Below are 15913 nucleotides of genomic sequence, written 5' to 3' on the forward strand. Positions count from 1 at the left end.
CCCTCCCTCTCTCTCTCTCTCTCTCTCTCTCTCTTTCAGCTTCAATGGGAAAATTTGCAAGTCCAATATAGATAGAAGTTTCTGGATTTACAAGCTGAGTTGGAAGTTGCTTAGACACCATCTTGATTTTGCTTGCTTGCTTTGGTCAATCCAACAACACTAGTCAAGGAACCTACATTAAGCTATATTCGCAGGTCCCCTTCTTTTTCAAACTTTTGGTGTGTGGGGTGTTTGTTTTTGTTATGAATTACTTTTAATGTTTGTGTTTCTTTTTTTAAACTTAATGGATGGTTTTTCATATGAAGTACTTTTTTTTAACATTTGTATTTCCCTTAAAAAAAAAACTTTTGATGTTTTAAATTCAATTTAATGAAGTGTCCAAGTCTAGATTTTAACACCTTGCTTTATGATAAGTTTATAGCTTATACCATATGGTCTTTTCTTATAAAATGCAATCCTGTTCACCCTGGATTTTGTTGTGGGGTTTGCTTTGTTTTTCTCTTATTTGACTTTTTCATTGTTTGTTTCTGTGGTAATGGGGCTTGGGCCTGCCTGCTGCCCAAGTAGTCTACTACGGAGCTACTATCCTCTGAGCAGTTTTCCTCAGCTTACAGTACCCAGAGTTGATTTTTAGAAACTAAGTTCAGTACTTCATATTTATTTATGGTTAATGTCAACTTTAGCTCTGTTCCATTATTTCAGTCTATGAAGCTACAAGTTTTGTGCCATGTATTAATCAAATCACAGTCATACTTTTAGTAAGAAAAATTTTAAGCCCTATTACCTACTGGTGTACATGTCACTTATATGGAAAGGGTTCCTTATAGTAGTTGTTTTGTTTTTCATTTTTAAGATTTCCTTAAATGTTCTAATTGCACACACAGACAGAAAATATATTTCCACATCAGTAAAAGTTGAATGATTCTAAGACCTAACAGTTAAATGTGACATAAAATAGCCAACACAAAGAACAAGACAGAGCCACCTGTATTCTTTCTGGGGCTGTCTGGTAGAGAAGAACCCTCTCCAGCTCTCTGTCAACGTTCACACCTTCCTGCTAATTGTCACAGTGGTGACTGGATGCCTTTTATTGCTATTTAAGAGATTTTGAAACACAGCTAGACTATCTTTCCCTAACAAGATAAAAACAGATTAAAGATTTGATGATGAAAGTTTGTTGCTACATATAGATACACATATATCATATGTTTTAAAAATAAAACCCTGGGTATCAGAACCTGCAATGCTACATTGCTTTATGTTGCATCAATGTCCACATGAGGGCTGTGCTCTGAATTCCACTACTTGGATTTTGATTCTAGACAGTAGAAATTGTCTCTTTGACAGGTACAATTTTCCCAGTTTTTGTTATGAAAAAATTTTGTCTTCTACAAAGTATACCTCATAAATTTTAAATAAAACGTTTATCTTTCACATAAATCATAGTATTTTCCTCCCCAATGCACGATTTCCTCATGTATGAGTCACGCTGTTGACGCCAATGCCACAGAGAGCGATTCATGCATCGATCTGAAGACTGTCTGCTACATGTCCACACAGGACTTACTCTTTTGAAGCAATCACATTCCATGAACCACCTATTACTGTGCTGATATACTATTCAACAGTGGAGAGCATCACAGATACAAGATCTGCATCAACTTCAGATTCACTTCAGATTCAGATATGCAAATTCTGCATCCACTCACCTGGCTCTCTTGGTAGAGATCTATCCCCGTCTTTTTCTAAAGGTCTCACAAAGGCCACAGATGTCACTTTTTGAGGGCTGGCCAGGTTTCAAGGTAATGACTTGCACCCTTTGCAGATCTCCTGGGAGAGGAAATGTCTTCCTAGAGAAAGGCAGGTCCTCTAAGACATTTATCCATTTAAAAAATGTTAAACCCGGTAAAGTTTGCAGTCTCAATACTACATACAGTGGAAAACATATAGTGACACCATATATAATTATAAGTGAGATGAAGGCCGGGCAGTGGTGGCACATGCCTTTAATCCCAGCACTTGGGAGGCAGAGACAGACAGATTTCTGAGTTTGAGGCCAGCCTGGTCTACAGAGTGAGTTCCAGGATAGCCAGGGCTATACAGAGAAACCCTGTCACGAAAAACCAACCAACCAACTAACCAACCAACCAACCAACCAACCAAACAAACAAAAAAAGAGAGATAAAGTATTTGTTAGGATGAGAATCTACTTATAAAACATAGCATTAATTCAAACACTATCTGTTCTTTAAAAAACAGCCAGTGATCCAGTGCTTCATTCTAGAAGAGCCTCTCCAAACCCTTCCCTCCATACTCAAATTCACTAGTGGCTATATGGGAAACAGGAGTCAATAGTTTGGGCTCTGCATTTAAGCCATTCCACTCTTAATCATTAGTCTGTTTCTCTGCACAATGAATGGTTTATACAAGGCTTTTCATTTTTAGTCTCAGTGTTCAGATTCACAGGAGTCCCTCAAAAAGGAGTGATAGGAACTCGGAAACATTACATTCTTTTGCTACACAACCCAAGTAAAATACCTTTTTTTTCCTATGCTAAAATTACAGTGCTAACCTGTTATGATTTTCCTATATTGATCAGTCATCCTAGCTAGCATTTATCAATAAGGTTAGGAAACAAATGAATTATTACCTAATCAATGTAGAACTGTAAATCATTCAAAATACTAGGGACACAGAAAATTTTTTTAAAAAAGGAAAGCATAGAACGAAGTCATTGTCCTCTCAGCCAGTGAATACTGTGAATGTCTCTGTTCCTCTAAAGACTTAAAGATTACACTGGCACGGAGAAGTCTGTGGCCAGACGCTATCTGGGACATCTCTGTTTCTTTGTTAATGGGGGAGTTCTTTCACATAAGAAATGTTTACAATTCCACCCTTGGAGGCATGATGCCTTCAGCCTGCCCTGCAGTAGAATGGCAGGGGGCTTTGGTACCATCACTGGTATTTCACAGGTCTACCTTCCAGATGTCAGTATGTGGCACACTATAGGGAATGGAGCACAGGTCCTTTCAGATACAGGCTGAGGCCCAGACCATCTCAGTACATGTGGCTCCTGAAGAGGAAAGGAGAGTCTCTGTCTTGAATGCATGAAATGAAATGAATGCTTGCTTCTTCCATGTAGTAGATTTCTTTTAAAAAAAAAAATGCAGTGAGGATTTGAGGCTTTCTAGACATGGCTGGTCTGAGAAAGAGCCATCAGAAGTAAGCCATCTTCTGCCTGACTCACAGACAGGGCTAGATAGGAAATGAGCTTTGAGCCGAACAGACCTCATTTGCAAATTCTAAAGTGGTGTCAGTTTTAATGGAAAACAAACAAACTTGCCAGTAAGAGGATCCTGAACTAGTAAATGGTCACAGTTCATTATGGCTATTAAAGAAGGATTCATTTCTTAAGCCTCTATTGCTTCCCCAAAGCACACGTTTTCCCTCTTAATTTAGGGAAGTGCAGTCTTGACATCTTTTATAATATAATAAAAAACCACTCCATACAGATGCTCAGAGGTGGGTCAAATACAGAAGGCTATCTCCTTCTTTTAGATAGTGCTTTTCTTATAGTCCAGCACATCAAAAACACAAATGTGGTCGTTTCTATAGAAGTCTTCAGACTTTTCTCCCATGCTCCCAAGCTATTTCCTCTACTTGATCCATTTCTTTAACAAGTTTCATATAGGAAAGAATGGTCTGATTCCTCTCCCCCCTCCCCATAAATCATACCTCAAATTCAATTATTCTCTCTCCTGATGTAGAAGTAGGAGCATGTAAAAACACAAGTGCTGAGGTTTGGTCTTTTGCTATCTATTAGAATGCTAACTACCAGCCCCCAAGGCCTGGCTGCCCCCAGGGGCAAGATAATCTGCATGGGCAACGTCACCTCACTCTTTAATTTAAAACTAAAGAGGCCAACATCCGATAGCTGGGCAGAAGAGACGCAGGTGGGGGTTCAGGGTTCCTGGCTTGGAGTCTGAGGGGAACCAGGAGGAGGGGAGAGAGCAGAAGACACCATGGGATAAGAATTTTCAAAACATGGCCATGAGGGCTGGCCAACAGAAGTTAATAGCAGCCCAGATGGAACACAGCAAGTTACAATTCAGGGTTATTGATAGGGAAGTAGACACAATAGCATAAAGAGTAGATATCTGCCCAGCTCTAGTGCTGATTAAGGCTTATTCTGATAGTGTCTTTTGTCCAGGAACTGAATGATTAAAGGTGGAGTGAAAACCCCAGATTAAGATGAAATGATCTCTACAACACACAAGGCCTTATAGACGGTGAGACACAAGAGATGCTGAAACACTCCATGAACACTGAGGAGGTTTCCTGGTCTCTAGGCCTAACACGATTTCTCTTAGAAGCTTTTCTCAGCTGAGATGTCTAGAAAGGGACAGCATAGACTAGCCCACAGCTGTCACCAGAAATCTCCATTCAGCCATTGCCTGTGTCCTCAGAAGCACCAGACACATCTGCTTGTCTGGCACAGATCTACACACAGACATCAAGCCCTAGTATTTTCACCCAGAAATCATTTCCTTTGTCCACTCTCTTAGGACATTTTTCCTAAAGACATCTTTACACCAAGAATAACAGATCAGAGTGTATCTGTATCAATGGGAATCTGAACATATTTTAGAAATTAACTGCTATTACCTATCATCCTTATTCATGTTCATCTAAATCAAAGAAATCCCCCCCACATAGGCATACGAGCTGACTTTTCTGCTCATGAACTACGCTGGCTACTGCCTGATAGAAATGTTAGTAATGAACTGCAGGTCTTAATTGTTTGTGGGAAAAATTATTACAAAGAGATACACATTTCTTTAGCACATTCTTAAATATATAGCAGAAATACTTTAGTGGTCAAAAGGTTACTTTATTTGCTGGGCATAGTGGCACGTGCCTTTAATCTCACCACCTGGGAGGCAAAGGCAGGGAGATCTCTGTGAGTTTGAAACCAGTCTAGTTTACAAAGTGAGTTCTAGGCCAGCCAGAGCTACATAGTGAGACCTTGTCTCCAACAAACAAAACAAACAAACAAAAACTAAATTCTCTCATCTGAGATGCAGTCGTATTATGGAAACTAGGCAGCCTCAGCTCCTGGTCCTCTCGTCTCCAGTTGCCAAGTGCTGTGAACTCAAATTTTAAAAAGTTATTCAAAGAAACCATAAGAGACCGTTTCAGATCTGTCAGATTGGTAAAGTTCAAAAACCCAATAAACCTACACCAGGCATGATTTTATATTAGGCTTTCTGGCAGTATGCAAGAGCTTAACATGCTGACAACCTCTGACGTGGTGATTCTATTTATTCTATTTTAAAGAAATAATAAAGTACACACTAATGCTTATTTATTTGAAATAGGAAAAAAAAACTTCTTTCTTTCTCCCCCCACCGTATGTGTGTGTGTGTATGTGCGCACGCATGTGTGTACAGATGTGCTGACCTGTGTGTGCACATATGGAGGTCAGAGAATGACTCTGGGTGGTGTCCTTTATCAGTCTCCTCTTTATCTTTTGAAACAGGTCTCTTCATTGAACCTGAGGTTCAGTGCTTCAGTCAGACTGTCTGACTAGTGAGCACTCTGGACCCACTTGTCTCTAGGGCTAGGGTTACTGGCAAGAGTAGCCGCACTCATCTTCCACATGGGTGCTGGAGATCCAAACTCAGGTCCCCTGCTTATGCAGCAAGCATTTTGCCCACTGAGCCATCTCCCCAGCCCTGGAAAAACAAAAAAACAAAAAACCTCCTTTTATGAAAAATAAAATCTTGTGGTCTCACAATAGCGATTCTTCTAAATAACTTGAGGTACGTCCATGCTGTGACTCATTTTCTCATTCAACAAATTCTTAGTGAGCACTCACTGGGTGTACATAACATTAGTGATAATAACTGCAATGTTTAATGAACAGTTGCTTTGTGTTACACTGAGCACAGGAGCACTGCATGGAGCACTGCATGGAGCACTGCATGGAGCACTGCATGGATAGTGTTTCTCACTTAGCTTTCACAGTGCTCTTGTGGAGGTCCTGGAAAGTGCCCATTTTTAGGAGTGGCAGAGCTGGGCTTGATGACAGATCTACTTCCATGACTCAGTGTGCCCTGAGCCACCCTGACCACTGAGACACATCACAGTTACTTCCTGGAAACAAGCTTCCCAAGAGCCACACTCCCGTCCAATAGTCTCATCTAGAAAGAGAAAAGGAGCAGATGAAGAGTTTGGAGTCTCTCTGTTCCAGAACAAAGCCTTCTTTATGACTCCACTTGCAGCTGCAATTTTGGAAGCCTGCTGCTTTTGTAAGTCAACGACCAGGCAGATACTCACGATCTAAATTCAAGCAACCCAAGATCACAAGTCTCCACGCACATAAAGCTCTCTCTGGTGCTAGGTGCTATTTGGCACTTAACAACACACTTCAGTGACGCCAACCTCAGCTTACTTGGGTTTTGCTAATGTTGGCTTCCAATCCTAACAGCTCAGTGCTGGTTATGCTCTAAGGCCTCTATTGGGGGAAGAGGACATGTTTTCCTACTGAGAGATCATCTTCAGACACTTCACACATGAACCTGAATAGGGCCATCATGCATATTCTGAAGGAGGTATTCATGTCTTCAAAAATTGTACATAGTGATTTTTTAAAAAAAAATTTTTAATCTTCTTTAAAAATACATTCATGTGGGCTAAAGATGGCTCAGCAGGTAAAGGACAAGCCTGGTGACCCAACTTACCTGCCTGAAATCCATGTTAAAAAGGATGCACTGGTATACATCTATAATTCCAGAATTCCTACAAGAAGAGACAGGAGAACTACCCAGAAGGAAGTACATTGGCCAGCTAGCCTAAAATAATCAGGGTAGCAGCAAAAATAAGAGACCCTGCCTCAACACGATGAAAGGTGAGAATCCACTTCCAAAGCTGTCCCCTAACTTACACATGTGTGACACAGCATGCACATATGTTCACTCATACATACTATAAACACAAAAATAAACATAAATAAATTCACACATATCCAAGTACAGTAGCTTACCCACATAGTTCCAGTACTCATGAAGCTGCAGACCACAAGTATGAGGCCAGACTGGGTTATAAAATAGTAAGATTCTGTCTCAAGTGTGCATGGAGTTACTCAGCTGTAAATGGAGCTTACACATCATACCCCCTCCTCACTAAGGCTCAGGGATCACCACAGAAGAGGGGTGGGGAGACTGTACGAGCTAGAGGTCAGGTAGGAGCACAGTGAACAGCATCTTCTGGACATGAGCACGCCCAGCAGCCATGTTTCCTTGCCCAAGATTGATCTAGTCAATATTCTAGCATGGAATGAGAAGGGGCTCAGAGCCCCGCCCCTAACTGAGGAGCTGCTGACAGCTCCCGATGGCTGTGGGTGCGGGGGTGGGGGTGGGTGGGTAGGAGGGCTGGTTTCTTCAGGGGCTTGATCCCTGGCAGCTTGACCACACTCCACAAATGGACTCAGTGAGCTATTATTTTAAAAAACCAAACAAACATGAAATTGGGGAGGAGATAAAGGCAGGAAGAGCTAGGGGTAAACATGACCAAAATACATTGTGTGAATATATGAAACTCACAAAGAATAAAAATATTGTTTTAAAAAGACCCTATCTTACAAATTAAACAAAGTAAAATAAAACAAACATTTTTAAAAATGTTAGGTACTTGAAACATGTCTTTTATTAAAAAAAAAATCTACATTTCTTGTGCTGAGTTCATACCTTTGTAATATGGTAATCATTTGCCATGAAATTTTAAAGCTTTTCTCTACTGCTATAATAACCAGAGAGACTAAGGAGAGGGAGCTCACAACTACTTTGATTATTTAACTGAAGCAGGCCTCACAGAGGACCTCCTTACATCTGTCAGGTACAAGCATCTGTTAACACGCTCAGAACATGGAACTTACTGATTAAGAACAGGAGGCAAGAGGACAGGATGGCTCCCTTTTCTAAGCAAACACTGTACAGTGTATTGGTGACTAACTTTTAAAAGCAAGCTGACCAGTTCTACACTTCCCTACCAAATTCTACAAAGATTTAACTTGTTTAATAATGAGATATGTGCTTGGTGAGGCTTAATCCAAAGGAGGACATTGTGACCTGAACGGAAGGGAAAAACTCAGACCCAACAGAAAGAGCAGATATGCTTAAAGTGGTCGTTAACCTAGACAAACATGATGCTCATGGTGCTTACTGGAGTGGATGCAGAGAACTTGTATATATTGCAAAATACATGATCAATGCTGGGCAGTGGTGGCGCACGCCTTTAATCCCAGCACTTGGAAGGCAGAGGCAGGCGGATTTCTGAGTTTGAGGCCAGCCTGATCTACAGAGTAAGTTCTAGGACAGCCAGGGCTACACAGAGAAACCCTCTCTCGAAAAAACAAAAACACCCAAAAAAACAAAAACAAACAAACAAACAAAAGCCAAAAATGCCTGCCTAAATTCAAAATAAAATTGATAATTCCAATAAACGTATACATACATTAGTTTCTTAGGTTTAAATTTTCATCATAAAATAGTTATTGGGCTCAGAAATGACTCAGTCACTAATGTGCTTGCCAATTGGGTGTGAGGCCCTTGCTTCAGATCACATAAAAACTCCAGCACAGCGGTGTTAGCTTATAATCCCAGCTCAGGAGAGGCAGGGGTGGGCTTGCTGGCTAGCCAGCCTAAGAGGAACTGCCAGCTCCAGGTCCAGTGAGAGAGTCTGCCTCAAAAGACAAGGTGAAGCCTGAGTAAGGAAGACACCCATCATCAACATCTGGCTGCATGCACCAACATACACATGAACATGTACACACAGACTTCTGAATGTACCTACATACACATGAACACAGAAAAAGTAAGAAAGAACAAAACCTTAGTTATTAAACTAGGGAAGGTAATTTGCTTCATTTCCTGAAGGTCATGAAGATGAGAACTTATCTAAACATTATCATGATTTCGGTATACATTCTTACATAATGAAAGCTTGTTGTTTACAGAGGTTGTTGTTGGGGCTGGGAAGGTGACTCAGTAGTTAAGGCCACTGGCTGCTTTTCCAAAGGACCTGGGTTTGATTCCTAGCACCCACATGGTAGCTCACAAACATCTGTAATTCTAGGCCCAGGGGAATCTGGTGCCCTTTTCTGGGTTCTGTGGGCACTGTACCCACAAGGTACACATATACATGAGGGCAAAACATCCACACACATAAAATAATAAAATACAATAAAATCATTGTTGTTTAAAAGGTTAAATAAAAATATCGCTGCTTAAAAAGTTGTTGCACTTAGAGAATTCTGGCTTTTCAAACCCATTTATTTATTTATTTATTTATTTATTTATGTATTTATTTATTTATTTATTTATTTATTTGGTTTTTTGAGACAGGGTTTCTCTGTGTAGTCCTGGCTGTCCTGGAACTCACTCTGTAGACCAGGCTGGCCTCGAACTCAGAAATCCGCCTGCCTCTGCCTCCCAAGTGCTGGGATTAAAGGCGTGCGCCACCACCGCCCGGCTCACACCCAAATTTTTAAACAAAGAATTCACATATATATCCTTTGAGTTCCAAAACTGACAATACTTTATTTTAAGGAATTTGCTCTTTTTGTAATTATCTGTATGTATGTAGAATTTTGTATGTGTATATACATATAATAAACATACATATAATAAACATTCCCCATATAGGTATCAAATCTGTAAATCCTACATTTGCCTTGAGGAAACACTCCGTGTGTGTGTGTGTGTGTGTGTGTGTGTGTGTGTGTGTGTATGTGTTGGTTTTTAACTCTACCTTCTCTACCTTTGAAATAACCAGAGACAGAAAGTGTATGTTTCTTTCTCTGCTCAGAGGTGATGGGAGAGAGAGGTCCAGTATATAGATCACTATCCGGAACCAGGATGCAAGAGAAACGCTGGGACAGGAGATGGACCTTTGGTAACTGACATAAAAGAGTCATTTCAATAGTTGTCTGATATGGCCGTTGTTTATATTTTTGGCTCTCTTTACATAGATTATAAACTCCTGAAGGGTGATGGGATGCTTCACACATGATTTGTTCCATGCACATCTACACAGAACTTTAAAAACAAAACCAAAAACAAACAAACAAACAAAAAACCAGGTGTTCCAAACAATGGGATATAAGTTTCAGACAGAGACCTGTCAAGTCTCTCTACAGCTGGCCCACCTACATTTGAAATGTACACAGTTTCTCTAAATCTCAGCTAATCACTTTGGCCTATTTCCTGGTGGAAGGTCAGAGCTTCGCGTCTGCCTGTATTTCTGTCTCCCTTTCATTACAGGAGCACTGTCTATCAAACAGTGCAGGCAACGTCTTCTCTTCCTTCTCTCTTTGTGTGCTGCAGAGTCCTTGCATCCCCAGCCTCTGAGCTTCCTTCCTGGTGCAGAACTTAACAGTACTCAAGTACGATTGCCTGTCAAGCAGACTCCTACAGGGAGGACCCCCACCCACCCCTTGAGAACTCCTCAGCTAGCCGCTTAAGTGTGGCCGCGTTGCCTTCCTTCTTCAGCTAGCCGCTTTAGTGTGGCCGCGTTGCCTTCCTTCTTCAGCTAGCCGCTTTAGTGTGGCCGCGTTGCCTTCCTTCTTCAGCTAGCCGCTTTAGTGTGGCCGCGTTGCCTTCCTTCTCGGTATCTCAGTACACTCCGTAGCCCTTCCCTTGATGCTCTAGTTAATTAAGTTTCCATCATTTCCTACTGATTAGTTTTAAACAGCATGCTCTGGATTTTTTCTCCTTTAATTTTGTGTCTTTCCTGACTGCTTAAACCTCTCAACTATGAACTTGGGAAGTTTATATGCTATTACAGAGCTCACTGTTGGCCACCCATACTTACACCACCCCCCTACAAAAATACTGCGATTCTTGGATTATCTATCCCAGAAAACCAGAACTCCATGGTACGGTGTCCAGAAAGAGGTAGTAATAAAACCTACTCACCTTCCTTTATGCACTTTAGCCCAAGATCCATTCTTTTACCATGCACCTCATATTTACTCATGAGAGTCTATGTGCTTAGAAACTCAGAGCATTAATAAAAAGAATTATTGACCTGTATTAAAAATCATTGCTCAGGCTGATTGATATCCTCTATCTAAATGAAACACTAAACTGATGTTATGTCCAATTGTTAGGGCCATAAATAAATGGCTTATAAGGCCATTTTAAAATCCATTAATTCTGACCATTTTGTGGCGGACGTGAACTGCCATATCACCAATGAAGGTTTCTAATAACAGAAACAGGGAAAGTGAACAGGTCAGCTGTGTTTTAGGCAGGTCTAACTGCTACAGAGATAGCTCTGAGACAACGCTGGAGGAACGTGAACCCAAAATATCAACGCCAATCTCCTAAGGCCCTTTGTGATCTAAGAAATGGCGAGAGGCTTTGAAACTGTTTGGAAATCCGTTTTTCTCATGAGCTTTCTAAATTTTCTTGGTACTGTGGGGAGACTCTAACAATCTATTCTCAAACAGCTCTTCTTAAAGCTGTTTGGTTCCACGCAGATGTTTTTCCCATTCCTGTGTGATAGTAAGCTTGACTGGACTGAGGAACACCTAGCAGGTTGATAAGGCATACTTCTAGTCAGCTACAGTGATTTTAGAGAGATCAAGCAGGGAATACCATCCCTGACTGCAAGCAGCATTCCAATGTGCTAGAAGGCAGACAAAATGAAGGGAGAAAGGAGACAGCCCAAGAGTCTGGTCAGTCTCTGTCTGCTTCCTGCCTACAATGATAGGAGCTTTTCTCCACCAGACCAGACTGATCCCCATAATGAGCCGAACCCTCTAAAATCATGAGCGCAAATACAGAAGTCTTTTTTTTTAAGTTGTTTTCCTGGGCAATACAAAGTCTAGCCAACATGTCATATTACCTCTATAAATCAGAGAAAGACCCTCTTCCTTCACTACCTCACACAGACAGAACATACATCAAACACAGACAGGAAGAACAAGGCTCACAGCTGCAACAGATCCCCTTCATCTATACTCTCCTCAGTAATCAAGAATAAGCCTGCAATATCAAACGGAAGGAACAGACTTTATAGAGTGACTTTTTCCACACACTCAACTACACTAGGTCAGGTGTGTGACAATCATTCCTCCTCTCTGGAAGGACAAAGTGTCGTAATGCTGGTGGTTTTATCCATAACTGACAGGCAATTACGTACCGCTCTGTAGAATTATCTTTCCATTGTTCTTTTATGTCTGTTGAGGACTACATTGTTTCATATGCCAAGAAACACTGTAGATAGAGTTCTTTAAAAAGCTTAAATCAGTTTCCACATATAACACAGGATTTTTTTAAACTTAGACATATATAAATCATTTCCCAAAAGCATAGCTGAAGGTCATATTATTCAGAGACGAGCTGTGAAGCAAAGAACACATTCATTTCAATTTGCAAGCTTACAAAGTAAGTGTCAGTACTTGGCGGGAGGGGTCCATAGGCTTGGAAATGAAGGATAGGCTATGGAGCAGTGGCTAATTGGGTAATTCACAGGGCTAGCTCCCCCTTGGAACAAGCATAATTCCCCGTATGATAAGCACTTTGCAGGTGTACTGTGGGAAGGAGAGATAAAGTTTGGCAATTAAGTTAGTATTTTCCCAAGTGAATTCCGACTCCGACGACGGCACCAAAGGAGTGTGATGCAATTACGGAACTAAATTTCACAGGATTTTGTGGCTGAAGATATTCTGTAAAAGACTTACTGAAAATATTCATACCTCATAACAAGATTCTCAAAAATGCTCTCCGTGTTACAAACGACAGAATAAACAGAATAAACGACAGAAGACAGCTCTTCTTTTACTACTGGGCCTCAGTGGACATATACGAACAGCACAGGATATTTCATGTAATACCAAAATGGTGAAGACAGAACTGGCAAGCACACAGAATAGCCTGCCTTCCTCAGGAAGCCCCTGGGAAGATGGAGTTTCAGGCTTAGGAGGCAGAAGCAAGTCCAGATGCTCCGATCCCAAGTGCGTCCATTTTATTTATGCAAGAATTGATCTCATGAAATCTTATAATATGAAAAACACAGGCTAGGAGAGCAGCTCCATGGTAAGGTCTGCACTAGGCATTGGGTTCAATCGCTGGCACGGCATGCACACATACAATCAAAGGAACGATCAAGAGTAGATTTGATATGCTCAAGTCAGTCATATACGTACTAATCACTAGTGTTTGGATGTGCTTAACCTGAAGGGCTATCGTGCAGTGTGATACAGCTCTGGACCTTTTCTCCACAATCATGTGAGAGAAGCTCTGGGAGGTACTGGACTCAGCCGTCACGTTTCAGAAAGTCTTCATTTTTCCATGTTAATAATTCTTTAGCCTTCCCTCCACTGAACTGTGCTTACTACAAATGGGTAAATTTTGGTATGTGCCGTATCAAAGTGGTTTTTAAAGAAGAATTTTATATAGAAATGTAAGACATTTAAGTCCCTATGCCCATAGTGAAGAAATGGCAGTAACCCTAAAAATACTCCCTTGAGTTACAAAAACAGACGCTCTCCTTGCGCTCACTTGCTAGATACACTGGGGCTATAGCTTAGCCGCCTAGTGTTCATGAGGTTCTAGGTCCAATCCTCAGTTTGAGGAAGTGGAAGGAATAAAAGGTTTTTTGTTTTTCTTTTTTTGTTTGTTTTTTAAATGGATTGGACATAGGTGCATGCCTGTAACCCTGGCACTAGGAAGGCAAAAGCAACAGAACTCAAGGCCATCCTAGGTTACCTAGAGAGTTTGAGGCCAGCCTGAGGTACATGAGACTGCACTTTGAAAAGCCACATAATAACAACAAAAATAAAAGCCAGACGCCACCATTCTCATAGGAAATTATATTCATAATTCTGCTGAAAGATTATGCTACAATCTACAATCTGGGGAAGTAGCACATAGAAACCACATTCATGGAAAGGATACAAAGTTGATCTAAGCATAGGGGCTGTAACCATGGAAACACAAACATAGCCATCCGGGACACGTTCCCTTATGCACCAGGATTGCTCAGCAGCTGGCATCTGCATAGAGTCTTATTTAATAACTACAGCAATTAGTTTGTTGTAAATTTTTTAAGGTGAACAAATAATCCAAATAAGCATATAACTTGGTGAATATTCATTAAGTGGATATTACATAAAACATTATGTTCCACAGACTAGAAATATAACGAAGAACTTGACCTAAGTTTCCTTGACCTTCAGGAAACTTGTCTAAGAGGCAATGAGAAAATATAGGAGATAAGATATGAAACAGACAGGAGACCAGAAAAGAAATATAGGAATATCTTTTTATCCCCTTGTACAAAGCTCAAGTCTAAGTGGATAAAGGACCTCCACATAAAACCAGATACACTGAAACTAATAGAAGAGAAGGTGGGGAAAAGTCTCGAATACTTGGGCACAGGGGAAAAGTTCCTGAACAGAACTCCAATGGCATATGCTCTAAGATCGAGAATTGACAAATGGGACTTCATAAAATTGCAAAGTTTCTGTAAGGCAAAGGACACTGTCAATAGGACAAAACGACAACCAACAAATTGGGAAAAGATCTTTACCAATCCTTCATCTGATAGAGGGCTAATATCCAATATATACAAAGAACTCAAGAAATTAGACTCCAGACAACCAAATTACCCTATTAAAAAATGGGGTATAGAGCTTAACAAAGAATTTTCAACGGAAGAAACTCGAATGGCCGAGAAGCATCTAAAGAAATGTTCAGCATCCTTAGTCGTCAGGGAAATGCAAATCAAAACAACCCTGAGATTCCATCTCACACCAGTCAGAATGGCTAAGATTAAAAACTCAGGTGATAGTAGATGCTGGCGAGGGTGTGGAGAAAGAGGAACACTCCTCCATTGTTGGTGGGACTGCAAGATGGTGCAACCACTTTGGAAATCAGTCTGGTGGTTCCTCAGAAAATTGGACATAGCATTACCCGAGGATCCAGCTATACCACTCCTAGGCATATACCCAGAAGATGCTCGAACATATAACAAGGACATATGCTCAACTATGTTCATAGCAGCCTTATTTATAATAGCCAGGAGCTGGAAAGAACCCAGATGTCCTTCAACTGAGGAATGGATTCAAAAAATGTGGTATATTTACACAATGGAGTATTACTCAGCTATTAAAAACAATGAATTCGAGAGGTTCCTAGGTAAATGGATGGAACTAGAAATTATCATCCTGAGTGAGGTAAGCCAATCACAAAAGAAGACACATGGTATTCACTCACTGATTATTGGATATTAGCCTAGAACCTTGAAATGCCCAAGATGCAACTCACAGGCCACATGAAGCCCATAAAGAAGGAAGACTAAGTGGGGGTGATTCGGTCCTTCTTAGAAGGAGCAACAAAATACTCAAGGGAGCAAATATGGAGACAAAGTGAGGGACAGAAACTGAAGGAGGGGCCGTCTCAAGACCACCCCACCTGAGTATCTATCCCATGTGCAATCACCAAAGGTAGATGCTGATGTGGAAGACAGGAAGTGCATGCTGATAAGAGCCTGATATGGATATCTCCTCAGAGGCCTTCAAGAGTCAGACATATTCAGAGGCAGATGCTCACAACTAGCCATTGAACTGATCATGGGGTTCTCAATAGAGGAGTTAGAGTGAAGACTGAAGGAGCTGAAAGGGTTTGTGGCACCATGAGGAGAGCAACAATACCAACCAACCACAGCTCCCAGGGTCTAAACCACCAGCCTGGGAGCACTTAGGGGGGGATCCAGGGCTTCAGCTGAATATGTAAAAGTGGAGGGCCCTGCTGGGCATAGGTGGAAGAAGAGAACCTTGACCTCATGAAGGCTGGATGCCCCAGGGGGTGGGAATTTTGAGGGTGGGGAGGTGGGAGTGGGGGGG

At 41.1% G+C, this 15913-nt stretch overlaps 1 protein-coding gene across 3 annotated transcripts in view; it reads right to left on the reverse strand.

Annotated features, from left to right (window-relative positions):
* Nucleotides 1-15913, reverse strand: part of Frmd5 (FERM domain containing 5) — a 254279-nt gene that overhangs the window by 145464 nt on the left and 92902 nt on the right. The gene's annotated exons all lie outside the window — the stretch shown is intronic.

Source organism: Grammomys surdaster, unplaced genomic scaffold, assembly GCF_004785775.1.
Source record: "Grammomys surdaster isolate TR1022 unplaced genomic scaffold, NIH_TR_1.0 170, whole genome shotgun sequence".
Lineage (NCBI taxonomy): Eukaryota > Metazoa > Chordata > Mammalia > Rodentia > Muridae > Grammomys > Grammomys surdaster.